The sequence below is a fragment of the Papio anubis genome, chromosome 11, assembly GCF_008728515.1.
Source record: "Papio anubis isolate 15944 chromosome 11, Panubis1.0, whole genome shotgun sequence".
Lineage (NCBI taxonomy): Eukaryota > Metazoa > Chordata > Mammalia > Primates > Cercopithecidae > Papio > Papio anubis.
Window position 1 is genome coordinate 84,091,776 of NC_044986.1, and position 15,689 is coordinate 84,107,464.

Here is a 15,689-nt window from a genome sequence, read left to right on the forward strand (position 1 = left end):
CCCGGCACTTTGGGAGGCCGAGGTGGGCGGATCACGAGGTCAGGAGATTGAGACCATCCTGGCTAACGTGGTGAAACCCCGTCTCTACTAAAAATACAAAAAATTAGCCGGGCATGGTGGCGGGCGCCTGTAGTCCCAGCTACTGGGGAGGCTGAGGCAGAAGAATGGCGTGAACCCAGGAGGTGGAGCTTGCAGTGAGCCAAGATCGCGCCACTGCACTCCAACCTGGGCGACAGAGCGAGACTCCATCTCAACAACAACAACAACAATTAAAAGTAGAATTACCATATAATCCAGCAATCCCGCTTTGGGGTATATACCCAAAAGTATTGAAAGCAGGATCCCAAAGCGATATTTGCACACTCATGCTTGTTGCAGTATTATTCACAATAGCCAAGAGGTGAGAGCAACCCACATGTCATTAACGGATTTTAAAATGTACTTATACATACAATGCAACTGTATTGTTGCAAATATTATTCAGTTATTATAATGATATATAATTATTAAAATTGTAACATTATTCAACCTTAAAAAATAAGAAAATACCGTCACATGCTACAACATCGATGAAACTTGAAGGCATTGTACTAAATGAAATAAGTCAGTCACAGAAAGACAAAAACTGTATGATTTCACTTATTTGGTATCTAAAGTAGTCAAATCCATAGACAGAAAGTAGAAGGGTGGTTGCCAGGGGCTGGAATGAGAAGGAAATGGACAGCTGTCCAGTGAGTGCAGAGTTTCACTTTTGCAAGATGGAAAAGTTTTAGAGCTCTGTTGTATATCAATATGAATAAAGTTACCACTATTGAACACTTAAAAATGGTTAAGATGATAAACTTTGTACGTGATCTTAGCACAACTTTTTTTTTTTTTTTTTTTAAAGACAATTTTGCTCTTGTCACCCAGGCTGGAGCGCAGTGGCCCAATCTCGGCTCACCACAACCTTCGCCTCCTGGGTTCAAGTGATTCTCCTGCCTCAGCCTCCCGAGTAGTTGGGATTACAGGCGTGTGCCATCACACCCAGCTAATGTTTTTGTATTTTTAGTGGAGACGGGGTTTCACCATGTTGGCCAGGCTGGTCTCGAACTCCTGATGTCAGGTGATCCACCCACGTCGGCCTCTCAAAGTACTGGGATTACAGGCATGACCATTGCGTCCGGCCTACCACAATGTTTTTATAAAAAGGAAGGAAATACTGATATCTGTTACACTATGGCTGAACCTTGAAAACATTGTGCTAAGTGAAAGAAGCCATATAAAAGGCCATGTATTATATGATTCCCTTTAGATAAGCCTATTCAGAATAGACAAATTCATAGAGACAAAAAACAGATTAGTGGTTGCTAGGGGATGGGGGAATAGGGGACTGCGGGTGATAGCTAAAGGTTATGGAGTTACTTTTTGAAATGATCAACAGTTCAAACATTGGCTGTGATGGTGGTTAGACAACTCTGCGAATATGCTAAAAAGCAGTGATATATACAGTTTAAAATGGTATGTTTCGGCCAGGCATGGTGGTTCATGCCTGCAATCCCAGCGTTTTGGGAGGCCGAGGCAGGAGGATTGCTTGAAACTAGGAATTCAAGACCAACCTGGACAATATAGTGAGATCCCATCTCTACAGAAAACTATAAAATTAGTTGGGTGTGGTGGTGTGTGCCTGTAGTCCCAGCTACTTGGGAGGCTGAGGCAGGAGGGTCACTTGAGCTCAGGAGTTCGAGATTACAGTGAGCTGTGATGGAGCCAATGCTCTCCAGCCTGGACAACAGAGTGAGACTCTGTCTCTAAAAATATATATAAAGAAACAAAATAAATGGCATATTTTATAGTATTTGAATTATATTTCAATAAATCTTTTATTAAAATTTATAAAGAACACAAAGATAACTTGATTAAATCAAAAGGCACATTCTATTCTTGAATAGGAACATCCAAAATCATAAAGATGTCAACTCTTCCTAAGTTGATCTATAAATCTTTCTGGAAAAGACCAACAAGGTACTTTTGGTACTAGACAAGCTGATTCTAACATTGAAAAATAAGCAATAGTTGACTGAATAATTCTGAAAAAGAACAAGAAGGGGTTTATCAGGTTTCAAAAGAGAGTATAATAAAATAATTAGTAGGAAAAGCAAAATTGAAACGGGGTGTGTACAAAACTGGGAGCCAGTCAAACCACAGTGCTGACCAAGGGGGCTAGAGCCAGCTGTGGGGTTCCTAGGTGTTGGAGTCACTCAAGAGTAATTTTTTTTTTACACTGAAACTTATGACATATTTGTTTTTGACCTACAAAACCAGTAGTGTAAAGTGATTCAATTTACTACTTGAGGTGACCAAATGAGGGAAAAATCAGAGTTGAATTCAAAGCTTTTTGTCAATGGTCAGTGACAAAGAAACCATGTATCCAGTTGGAGGGCCTTAAAAACTAGTCCTAGATACAAAAATGCAATTCAGGATTGTTAGGGGATGCAATTGAAGAGGAGCTGAAGCTGCTTGGACATGAGGTGAGGAAAGCCCCAAGTAACAGCTGTTGCACACCCTGGTCTATCTTGGGGCTTTCTTCGATCGGTAACGTGTTGGTAGGGGCCGGGCAAAGTACAGTGAAAGACACTGGTTTTGGCTTAACCATGCAGGATCAGAGTTGATCACAGAGACCCATGTGGAAAAAGGGAATTGTAGTGGATGCGAAATGCAGTTGCCATTATGCAATTTTTATGGGTCAGTTCTCAGGTCGGAAGCCAAGCATGTCATTATGAGGCATGGCATATAAATTCAGTGCAGCATCCTTGATTGAATCTGGGACTGCGGAAAAATCACTGTAAAGAATGTCACTGGAACAATTGGGGAATTTTGAATACCTGTTAAGAAATAGTGTGTGGATATTGAATTTTCTGAGTGTGGTAATTATAGGTAATTATATTATGGTTATATAAGAGAATATTTTAGTTCTTGATAGATAGAAACTGAAGTAGTCTGAGATGAAGTGACATGATGTCTATATCAAACTGCTTCTGAAAAAAATTTAAGCAGACAAAAAGTAAATGAGGCAAAATGTTAACAGTGGTTTAGTCTAGATAATATATGTTTGGTATTTTTTGGTTTTCTTTCTCTCTTTGTTTCTCTCTTTCTTTCTTTCTTTCTTTCTTTCCTTTCTTTCTTTCTTTTTTGATGGAGTTTCACTCTTGTTGCTCAGGCTGGAGTGCAATGGTGCAATCTCAGCTCACTGCAACCTCTCTGCCTCCTGGGTTCAAGCAATTATCCTGCTGCAGCCTCCTGAGTAGCTGGGATTATAGGCGTGTGCCACCGCACCTGGCTAATTTCTGTATTTTTAGTAGACAAGGTTTCACCATGTTGGCCAGGCTGTTCTCGAACTCTTGACCTCTGGTGATCTGTCTGTCTTGGCCTCCTAAAATGCTGGGATTACAAACGTGAGCCACCGCACCCGGCCAGCAGTTTTCAAAATTAAAAAACAAAACAAAACAAAAACCTGAGAGGAGGCCTGGGTGTGATGGCTTATACCTATAATCCCAGTGCTTTGGTGGGCACAGGTACTTGGAAGGCTAAGACAGAAGGCTTGCTTGAGCCCAGCAGTTTGAAGCTGCAGTGAGCTATGATCACACCATTGCACTCCAGCCCAGGTGACAAAGCGAGACCCTGTCTTAAACAACAACAACAACGACAAACTTGAGAGAAAAGAACACTAGCATACATATGGTCAGCTGGATTTCTGTTTCTCTGTCAGACTGCAGGGGACACTTACCAAAAACAGACAGGAAGAATTAGGGACATGATCACTGGTGAACATGCTTTAAAAGGTAGATGCTAAAATGGAACCAACAGGGCAATACAGGGCCTAAGGGTCAGCAGTCTGCAGTCACCTGCTGGGACCTTGTATTTGTCCTTGTTCTCCAGTTCTCTAGGGGCGGGGAGCATTGACCCTCGGTGCCTTTGTTCTCCCTAAGGTTTGTTCTCATAAAATTCCTTTATAATCTCACCTGTGCGCAACATCCCCCTGTCCTTGTCTCCATTCTCTTGTGCCTTGGGGCACTGAAGCCGGTTCTGTTTTGCTTTGTTTTTTTGAGATAGAGTTTCGCTCTTATTGCCCAGGCTGGAGTGCAATGGTACGATCTCAGCTCACCACAACCTCTGCCTCCTGGGTTCAAGGGATTGAACCACCGCCTCAGCCTCCTGAGTAGCTGGGATTACAGGCACCCGCCACCATGCCCAACTATTTTTGTATTTTTACTAGAGACAGGGTCTTGCCATGTTGGCCAGGCTGGTCTTAAACTCTTGACCTCAGGTGATCCATCTGTCTCGGCCTCCAAAAGTGCTGGGATTATAGGCACGAGCCACTGTATCTGGCCAGAAGCATGTTCTTTGGTTTAGAGTCTAAGTAAACAACTACAGCAAGGGGAGCAGAGGGGTGGCTCACACCTGTAATCCCAGCACTTTGGGAGGCTGAGGTGGGAGGATCACTTGAGCCCAGGAGTTCAAGAGCTGCCTAGGCAACATAGCGAGACCCTATCTCTACAGAAAATTTAAAAATTAACTGGGTGTGGTGGTGCATGCCTGTAGTCCCAGCTACTTGGGAGGCTGAGGCAAGAGGATCTCTTCTTGAGCCCAGGAGGTTGAGGCTGCAGTGAGCCATGATGGTATCACTGCACTCCAGCCTGGGTGACAGAGTGAGACCTTGTCTCAAAAAACAAACCTATAGCTGTGGTTCTTCAGCTTGCTTATGCAGGATGTGTATAAAGTGAGTATCTGTCTTAGCTGTACTTATGTCAGGGAAAAGGCATGAGGATTTAAGCGGCATTTTAAAAGGTCACTTAACATCTCAAATACCTGGAGCCACTGGAAACTGACAGCTGACCGTGCTGGAAACTACAAAATGACAATTACTTACATGGTGAAGGAAGATCTGAAAAGAAAACATCAGCTACTCTGCTTTCCTGCCTCTTTCGTAATAGTCTCAACTGCTTATTTATGAGATGTGGTTTGTCAAGATGATGAAAGGAGCTGAGAAGATTGGGAAAGATGCTAAAACATGAACAGGCATATTCTTATGTGAACCTTTGTGATTTCCTATGAGCTCTTCCTGCTTCACCATGAAGGTGGTGGGCATCATGAGGCCAGCGAAATTTCCTAAGAGTTTATGGACCCAATATTCTTTTTCATTTCTTAGTTACTGAAGACACTAATGAAGCAATAATTGCTAAGAGGGCATTCTGGTAGCAGTCACTATCAGGGCTATAATAGCTACCTTTAGTGGAGTGCTTAGTGTCAGGATCTGTTTTAGGCATTGAAATAGATTATGTCTTGTCATCCGCAGCACAGACCTGTAAGCCAAGCATCACTATCCCCATGATACAGATGGAGAAACACACTCTCAGTGAGATTAAGGAACTGGCTCACGCATATAACTAGTGCGGGCAGAGTTGGGTCTTTACCACTGATGCAGTGTGGATATCTGTCCCTCCAGATCGCATGTTGAAATGTGACCCCCAGTGTTGGAGGTGTGGTCTAAAAGAGGTGTTTGGGTCATGGGGGTGGATCCCTCATGAATAATTTAGTGCCTTCCCTGCAGTAATGCGTGAGTGCTCTCTACTAGTTCACAGAGATCTGGTTGCTAGTCCGGGGCCTCCCTCCTCCTACTCCCTTGCTCCCTCTGTGGCCATGTCACAAGTGGCTTCCCTTCCCCTTCAGCCGCTACTGGAAACTCCCTGGAGCCCTCCCCAGAAGCAAATGTTGGCACTAAGGCTTCCTGCGCAGACTGCAGAACCGTGAGCCAAATAAACCTCTTTTCTTTGTAAGTTACCCAGCCTCAGGTATTCCTTTATACCAACGCAAAATGGACGAAGACACCCATTGAGTTCTGCTGCCCAGAATGGAGAATTATGACTGGTACTGCTGCACATATTCATTCAATGAGAAACTATCTCAATTACACCGAACATCTAGTTGTAGAAATGAGAAGAGGTACCTGCTGAACATTCTGGAAACTCGCTCCTTTTTTGTACTGTGAGTTCAGACTGAACAGGATCAGCAAGCATAACTGTATCTGTGTTCCATGCCTTATCCTCCAGCAAATACCAGGAACATTCTGGAGTTGAAGCTGTTTCCACTAACAGCCAGAGAACAGTCCAGTCCTAACGGAGGTGCCAGGGATGGTGTGTCCTGGAGAGCACTGAATTTCCTGGAGACAAAGTCTTCTGGAGTATTTCTAGGAAGCACAACTTTTTTTTTTTGAGACGGAGTCTCACTCTGTCACCCAGGCTGGAGTGCAGTGGCACAATCTCGGCTCACTACAACCTCCACCTCCCGGGTTCAAGCAATTCTCCTGCCTCAGCCTCCCTAGTAGCTGGGATTACAGGCGCGTGCCACCGCATCCGGCTAATTTTTTTTGTGTGTGTATTTTTAGTACAGATGGGGTTTCTCCATATTAGTCAGGATGGTCTCAATCTCCTGACCTCATGATCTGCCCGCCTTGGCCTCCGAAAGTGCTGGGATTACAGGCGTGAGCCACAGTGCCCAGCTGGAAGCATAACTTTTCAACGTTTGTGCAGATAACACCCTGAGGGGCCTGGCCCATGACTACAGAGGAACATCGTCTATGATTGAAATAATTAAAAGACCAGAGTTCCCTGCTAACTTTGAATATGATTTGGCCAAGCGCCTGGTCTTAGAGAAAACAAGAGCCCATCAGCAGGCAGGTCTTTATGGGGAAAAGGTGCCCCTCTTTGTGCTCTCTATAAAGACAGGGAGACGGCTGGTGGACTTGTCAAGGGATGCGTTCTCCAAAAGCAAGGAGTGAGATGGAGTTTGAGGCGTATGATACCGATTAGAGATCCACACCTAGGAAGGGAAGGAGGAAAAACTGATGGGGCAGAGGAAAAAAACTTAACTGTGTTGTGGGCCCAGCACAGCCTCAGTCTACCTGAAGGGCACTCTGAAGCAACCATGTTCATCAAGAGTGTCCACTTCAGGCCGGGCGGTGGCTCACGCCTGTAATCCCAGCACTTTGGGAGGCTGAGGTGGGCAGATCAGGAGGTAGGAGATCGAGACCATCCTGGCTCACATGGTGAAACTCCGTCTCTACTAAAAATACGAAAAAATTAACCGGGCGTGGTGGCGGACACCTACAGTCCCAGCTACTAGGGAGGCTGGGGCAGGAGAATGGCGTGAACCTGGGAGGCGGAGCTTGCAGTGAGCCGAGATCGCGCCCCTGCACTCCAGCCTGGCGGACAGAGCCAGACTCCATCTCAAAAAAAGAAAAAAAAAAAAAATTGTCCCCTTCAGACTGGAATGATGAGGCCTGTGTATCCTGCTTCACCCAGTGACTGAATGAGGCTGCCCCAAGAGGGCAGCAGCCTTGGGTGACCCAAAATCACCCCCAGACCAAGGACCCCCAAAGAGCCAAAAGCTAGAGGCCGCCCACTGACCGCAAGCCCTGCAGCTAGGCAGCACATCTTCTTTGGTGGGGAAGATGGAGGAGGGGGTGAGTGGAACAACTTCATGCCTTCCACAGTCTTCTACCCAGGCTCTTCCAAGCTCCCCATAGCATCATCCTCTTAGGCAACATCTTTTACTAAATATTGCATTAGATGCTAGTGGCATCTGTCCCATATCCCTTCAGCCCTCCCTGTTTCATCTGCGGCTGTGGTTGACAGTTTTTATGCAAGCTAACAGCTTCTCCCTCTTGCCACTGGGGTCAGTTAACTTTCAGTTACAGACAAACCTGTTTAAAACGCAAACAGGCATATACCTCTTAGAAGAGAACAAAAATGTGGCCTTTTCAGATCTTAGACTTTAAGAAATTTTGGAACCAGGAATTGACAAACAGTGCTTGGAATTCAAGGACTGAACTGGCCCCAGGCATTTCTAAAAGAAATTCCAACTCAGTAGAGAGAGTAATTTGAACTTGCATTTCCCATGAGCAAACTTTCATGATCCTGTAGCTATAACACGACTGGATAGTGAGAACATAACCACTGCTGGTATCATCCCAACTTGTCCGCCTACAGTGTTAGCCTTTGGGCTTCCTGGGATATCTGAGTGGCAAGTTACCCATGAAATACATTAGGCAAACAGGATTCGATGAAAGAAGGAGGAAATTCTTTCCACACTTTGGATGTTTATATTTTAGATCTAAATTGCGGCATGTACATACTGGTTCTTTCCTTAATCATTGGCTTATTGCAGTTGAAGTTCACATTAATAAAGGAATGTTTTCTGTGTAAAGAAAGACAACCCTGCTGATTTCCTGCTGTAGGACAGGCTATCCTGGAACTCGGGCAGGCTGGGCAGTTGTCTACACCCAACCCTGATCCTCTTAGTGTTTCTTCAGATGTTAGGCCTGCACCTTCAACTACAAATTAGGCAAAGCTAAGAGACATACATGACTAATTTCATATATTAATTTTATATATTCCTATATTAATTTCCCAAAAAGATTTTAAACGAAGGTTATACAATGAAGCTAATCAAATAGAAGTGGCAAATCAAGATAAGGAAAGAAAACCAGAGATTTCATGGGAGCAAAAGGGCTGTTGTAACCGCATCAGAATGTGGGCATGAGGTCCTAGTTTCCAGAGCAGTAAAAACAAAACAAACAACAACAACAACAAAACACACACACACAAAAAAAACCACCAAGTTACACAGTTCTCATCAGAAAGAGGAGCGCATTCCAGATTCTTAACAGAGATGCATTTTCCCTCCCAAATTTCTAAAATTTAAACATTAACAAATTTATTTTTATTTTTTATTTTTATACTTTAAGTTCTGAGATATATGTGCAGAACGTGCAGATTCGTTACCTAGGTATATGTGTGCCACGGTGGCTTGGTGCATCTATCAACCCGTCACCTATGTTTTAAGCCTCTCATGCATTAGCCATTTGTCCTGATGCTCTCCCTCACCTCGCCTCTGCTCCGACAGGCCTGTGTGTGTGTTGTTCCCCTCTCTGTCCATGTGTTCTCATTGTTCAGCTCTCGTTTATGAATGAGAACATGCAGTGTTTGGTTTTCTCTTCCTGTGTTAATTTGCTGAGGATGATGGCTTCCAGCTACATCCATGTCCCTGCAAAGGACATGATCTCATTCATTTTTGTGGCTGCATAATTTTCCATGGTACATATGTACCACATTTTCTTTATCCAGTCTATCATTGATGGGCATTTGGGTTGATTCCATGTCTTTACTACTCTGAATAGTGCTGCATGTACATGTACCTTTATGATAGAATGATTTATATTCCTTTCGGTATATACCTAGTAATGGGATTGCTGGGTCAAATGGTATTTCTGGTTCCAGATCCTTGAGGAATCAACACACTGTCTTTCACAATGGTTAAACTAATTTACATTCCCACCAACAACGTAAAAGCATTCCTATTTCTCCACAGCCTTGCCAGCATCTGTTGTTTCTTGACTTTTTAATAATTGCCATTCTGACTGGCATGAGATGGTATCTCACTGTGGTTTTGATTTGCATTTCCCTAATGATCAGGAATCTTGAGCTTTTCTTCATGTGTTTATTGGCTGCAAAAATGTCTTCTTTGGAGAAGTATCTGTTCATATCCTTTGCCCACTTTTTGATAGGTTTGTTTTTCTTGTAAATTTGTTTAAGTTCCTAGTTAATTCTGGATATTAGATTTTTGTCAGATGAGTAGATTGCAAAAATTTTCTCCCATTCTGTAGGTTGCCTGTTCTCTCTGATGATAATTTCTTTTGCTGTGCAGAAACTCTTTAATTAGATCCCATTTGTCAATTTTAGCCTTTGTTGCAATTGCCTTTGGCAATTTTATCATAAAATCTTTGCCCATGCCTATGTCTTGAATGGTATTGCCTAGGTTTTCTTCTAGGTTGTTTATGTTTTTGGGTTTTACATTTAAGTCTTTAATCCATCTTGAGTTAATTTTTGTATAAGGTGTAAGGAAAGGGTCCAGTTTCAGTTTTCTGCATATGACTAGCCAGTTTTTCCCAGCACCATTTATTAAATAGGAAATTCTTTCTCATTGCTTATTTTTGTCAGGTTTGTTGAAGATTAGATGGTTGTGGATGTGTGGTGGTATTTCCAAGGTCTCTATTCTGTTCCATTGGTCTATATGTCTGTTTTGGTACCAGTACCATGCTGTTTTGGTTACTGTAGCCTTATAATATAGTTTGAAGTCAGGTAGTGTGATGCCTCCAACTTTGTACTTTTTCCTTAGGATTGCCTTGGCTATGTGGGCTCTTTTTTGGTTCCATATGAATTTTAAAGTAGTTTTTTCTAATTCTGTGAAGAATGTTGATGGTAGTTTGATGGGAATAGCATTGAATCTATTAATTACTTTGGGCAGTATGGCCATTTTCACAATAGTGATTCTTCCTATCCATGAGGATGGAAGGTTTTTCCATTTGCTTGTGTCCTCTCTTATTTCCTTGAGCAGTGGTTTGTATTTCCCCTTGAAGAGGTCCTTCATGTCCGTTGTTAGCTATATTTCTAGATATTTCATTCTCTTTATAGCAATTGTGAATGGGAGTTCATTCATGATTTGGCTCTCTGCTTGTTTATTGTTGGTGTATAGGAATGTTCGTGAATTTTGCACATTGGTTTTTGTATCCTGAGACTTTGCTGAAGTTGCTTATCAGCTTAAGGAGTTTTTGGGCTGAGAAGATGGGGTTTTCTAAATATAAGATCATGTCATCTGCAAACAGAGACAATTTGACTTCCTCTCTTCCTATTTGAATACCTTTTATTTCTTTCTTTTGCCTGATTGCCCTGGCCAGAACTTCCAATACTATGTTGAATGGGAGTGGTTTTTAAATTTTTAAATGCCTAATTAAAAAATAAAATGTGGCCAGGTGTGGTGGCTTACTCCTATAATCCAGCACTTTGGGATGCCAAGGCTGGTGGATCACCTTAGGTCAGGAGTTCGAGACCAACTTGGCCAAGATGGTGAGACTCTGTCTATACTGAAAAAAAGAAAAAAAGATACAAAAATTAGCCGGGTATGGTGGCAGACACCTGTAATCCCAGCTACTTGGGAGACTGAGGCACAAGAATCGCTTGAACCTGGGAGGCAGAGGATGCAGTAAGCCGAGGTCACGCCATTGCACTCCAGCCTGGGTGATAAGGAGAAACTCCGTCTCAAAATAAATAAGCAAGTAAGTAAATAAATAAATAAAATCTAACATTTCGAAGGTAAATTTCTCATGTGGAACTTTACTTTTCAGATACTGATTGATAATGCATGATACTGATTGATGTAATGTGTAACAATTTTCCAGCATAGATAGAAGTAAATTTTCCATAGCTTGGCTAAGCATGGTGGCTCAACTTTAATCTTAGCACTTTGGGAGGCCAAGGTGGGAGGATTGCTTGAGCCTAGGACTTTGAGACCAGCCTGGGCAACATAGCAAGACCCCATTTCAGCTTTTAAAAATAAAAGAATAAAATTTAAAATATATATATATGTATCTCCTTCAGCCCTTATAGGGGAAAGAATGTGGGTTTTGTTTTCAGGAAGACCTGGGTTTAAATCCCAACTTCACTAGTCACTATTTGAAGGAGCTAGAGAAATTGTTTACTCTCTTTGAAGTTCAGTTTCCCTCTCAGGAGAGCAGAGATGATGAAATCTTCATCACAAGGTTGTCACAAGGATTACATACAATAACATACGTAAAACTCTAATCTGGTACTTAAGAGATGTGATTTTCTTTTCCCATACAGGCATGCTCTCTCTTTTTTTTTTTTTCTTGGTGTATCAGTCAGAGTCCTGCTAGAAAAAAGATTGCAGAGGTATAACATGTAGCACAAGGATGATTTTCGAAGTTGTAGATGTTTATGGGATGGCGATGTTCCCAGAGACTTGCAGGAACAGGGAGCCATTCTCACCTGAGCAGTAGGGATGGGACCCATCATCAGAGTCTGGGGAGGGAATTGTGGCCAGGGGACAGGGAGGGCCCCTGACAAAAACTTTGGTAAAGGCATACCACTATTGCTAAAACCATGGCCAGTCGGGGAAGGAGCCAGGGAAATCCAGGCCGTAGGCTCTCTCTCCTCCTACATCAACAGCTGCTGCTACCTCCATCAGCCTAACCCAGCTGGAGGCCAGGGGGAGAGGTGACTTAAGTGATGTGGTCTGTATAAGTCATCCTCCCAGGGCACAGAGCAGGGTGGGGAGGAGTAGAGTGGGTCTAAAAAAACAATCCAAGACTGTCCAGCACACATGGATGAAAACCTTGATGCAAAAGGCAAAAGCAGGTCATGGAAGTACAGCTAACTGAAAGGGATTTTGTGAGGATTTGGAGTTTTCCTGTGATGACTCAGAGTACTTCCAGGGAGTACACGTATAAATACGCGCATCTTGCATCAGTCTGGCTTTGGGATGCAGAGAGCACACAGTGAAAACTGATGCTCTCTACCAGGGCCAGGCTTGCTGTAGCTTCACACTCCTCCACACTTTAGAAAACCTGCAGGTGACCAGCAGGGAAGATGCGTCTGATGTTGCCTTCTGCACCCCCTGTCCACCCTGATAAGATGTTATCAATGACAATGCGTGCCCGAAACTTCATTAGCAATTTTAATTTCACCTCATCCGGTGGTCCTGTGATCTCGCCCTGCCTCAATATGCTTTGTGATGTTTTATTACCTTGTGAAGTATGTGATCTCTGTGACCCACATCCTATTTGTGCACTCCCTCCCCTTTTGAAAATCGCTGATAAAAACTTGCTGGTTTCACGGCTCGGGGAACATCATCGGTCCTGCTGACATGTGATGTCTCCCCCGGACATGCAGCTTTAAATTTCTCTCTCTTGTGCTCTTTCCCTTTATTTCTCAACCCAGCCGAGGCACTTAGGAAATAGAAAAGAACCCACGTTAAACATCGGGAGCGGGTTCTCCCTATACACCAGAAGTGGCTCGTCCAGGCTCTGCAGGCTGAGTCCATAGACTGTCAGAGAGTTGGTACTTCGCTGACTGAGGCCCCACATCACAGGGGTGGGCCAAGGTCAGTGAAGCCCTGCACGTATTCAAAGAAGTTATTTCCACTTATCACCACCAAGGGGGAGAAACAGGAATGTTTTGCCTACTATGAAATGAGTAATGAATGGACAAATAAATATTTCTAAATAGCATACTCTTCATGTAAACCTACCTTGCTAAAATAACTGAAAAATTTAAAAACACACACACACTTCTTTTTTAATGCTTTATTTTGGTAAAATATATATAACATAAAATTTATCATCTTAGGCTGAGGGCAGTGGCTCATGCCTGTAATCACAGCACTTTGGGAAGCTGAGGCGCCTGAGGTCAGCAGTTCAAGACCAGTCTGACCAAAATGGTCATAAGTGTTGAAGGAGATATAGAATTTTTTAAAAATTTTATTCTTTTATTTTAAAAAGTTGAAATGGGGTCTTGCTATGTTGCCCAGCCTGGTCTCAAACTCCTAGACTCTTATGGCCTTTTTTCTTTTTTTTTTCCTGAGATGAAATCTGTCTCTGTTGTCCAGGCTGGAGCACAGTGGCATTATCTGGCTCACTGCAACCTCTGCCCCCAGGTTCAAGCAATTCTCCTGTCTCAGCCTACCAAGTAGCTGGAATTACAGGCACCCACCACCATGCCTGGCTAATTTTTGTATTTTTAGTAGAGACAAGGTTTCACCACATTGGCCAGGCTGGTTTCAAACTCCTTGATCTCAGGCGATCCTCCCGCCTTGGCCTACCAAAGTGCTGGGATTACCGGCATGAGCCACCACACCTGGACCCCTTCTTTCAATTATTTTGGGTAGATACCTAGAAGCAGAATTGCAGGATCATATGGGAATTATATGTTTAATGTTTCGAGGCGCTACCATACTGTCTTCCACATCGGTGTGCCGTTTAACATTTCACCAATAGTGCACAAGGGTTCTAATTTCTCTATATCCTCATCAACACTTGTTACTTTCTGTTTATTTTTGATTTTTGATAATAGCCATCCTAATGGGTGTGAAGTGGTATCTCAACAGGGTTTTGATTTGCATTTCCGTAATGATTACTGATATGGAGCATCTTTTCATGTGCATATTGTCCATCTGTATATCTTCTTTGGAGAAATGTCTATTCCAGTCTTCTGTCTTTTTTTTTTTTTTTTTTTTGAGATGGAGTCTCACTGTGTTGCCCAGGCTGGAGTGCAGTGGCATTATCTTGGCTCACCGCAACCTCCACCTCCCAGATTCAAGTGATTTTCTTGCCTGAGCCTCCCAAGTAGCTGGGATTTCAGGCGTGCATCACCACACCCAGCTATTTTTTGTATTTTTCATTGAGATGGAGTTTCACCATGTTGGCCAGGCTGGTCTCAAACTCCTGATCTCAAGTGATCCACCCACCTCGGCCTCCCAAAGTGCTGGGGTTACAGGTATGAGCCACCACACCCAGCCTTCTGCCCATTTTTAAATTGGGTTGTTTCTTTTATATAATTGAGTTGTAGGAGTTCTTTGTATATTTTGGTTATTAACCCCTTATCAAATATACGATTTGTAAATATTCTTTCCCATTCTGTGGGATAACTTTTCACTCTGTTGATAGTGTCCTTTGAGGCACAAAATTTTTCAATTTTAAGGAAGCCCAACATAACTATTTTCTCTTTTGTTTCCTATCCTTTTGGTGTCATATTGAAGAAATAATTGCCAAATCCAATGCCATGAACCATTTCCCCTATGTTTTCCTCTAAGAGTATTATAGTGTTAGGTCTTACATTTAGGTATTTGATTCATTCTGGGTTAATTTCTGTATCTGGTGTAAGGGAGGGTCCAACTTCATTCTTCTGCATATGGACATTCAGTTTACACAGCATCATTTGTTGAAAAGACTGTTCTTTTCCCATTGAACGATTTTACCACCCTTGCCATTTGACTATATATTGGAAGGTTCATTTCCAGGCCTTCTATTCTACTCCATTGGTCTATATGACTAGCACCGCATGATTTTGATTACTGTAGCTTTGTAAAAAGTTTGTTTTTGTTTTTTTTTGGAAATGGAGTCTCGCTCTGTCACTAAGGCTGGAGTGCAGTGGGGTGATCTCAGCTCACTGCAATCTCCACCTCCTGGGTTCAAGTGATTCTCCTGCCTCAGCCTCCTGAGTAGCTGGGATTACAGATGCGCACCACCACACCCAGCTAATTTTTATATTTTTAGTGGGGATGGGTTTTCACCATGTTGATCAGGCTGGTCTTGAGCTCCTGACCTTGTGAGCTGCCCGCCTCGGCCTCCCAAAGTGTTAGAATTACAGGTGTGAGCCACTGCGCCTGGCCAAAAGTTTTGAAATAAGGAAGTGTGAGTCCTCCAATTTTGTTTTTATTTTAAGATTGTTTTCGCTATTTGAGGTCCCTTGAGATTCCATATAAATTTTAGGTTTGTTTGTATTTCTGCAAAAAAAGTTACTGAATTTTTGATACGAATAGCATTGGATCTTAGCAATATTAAGTCTTCCAATCCACAACCATGGGTGCCTTTTCATTTATTTGTGTATTTAATTTCTTTTATAAGTGTTTTGTAGTTTTTAGTATGCAAGTCTTCACACTAAAGTAAACCAAGGAAGTTAAGTTCACTCCTAAGTATTTTATTATTTTTGGTATTATTGTAAATATAATTTTCTTAATTTCCTTTTTAGATTGCTCATCATGAGTATATAGAAATTCAATTGATTTTCGTGTGTTGA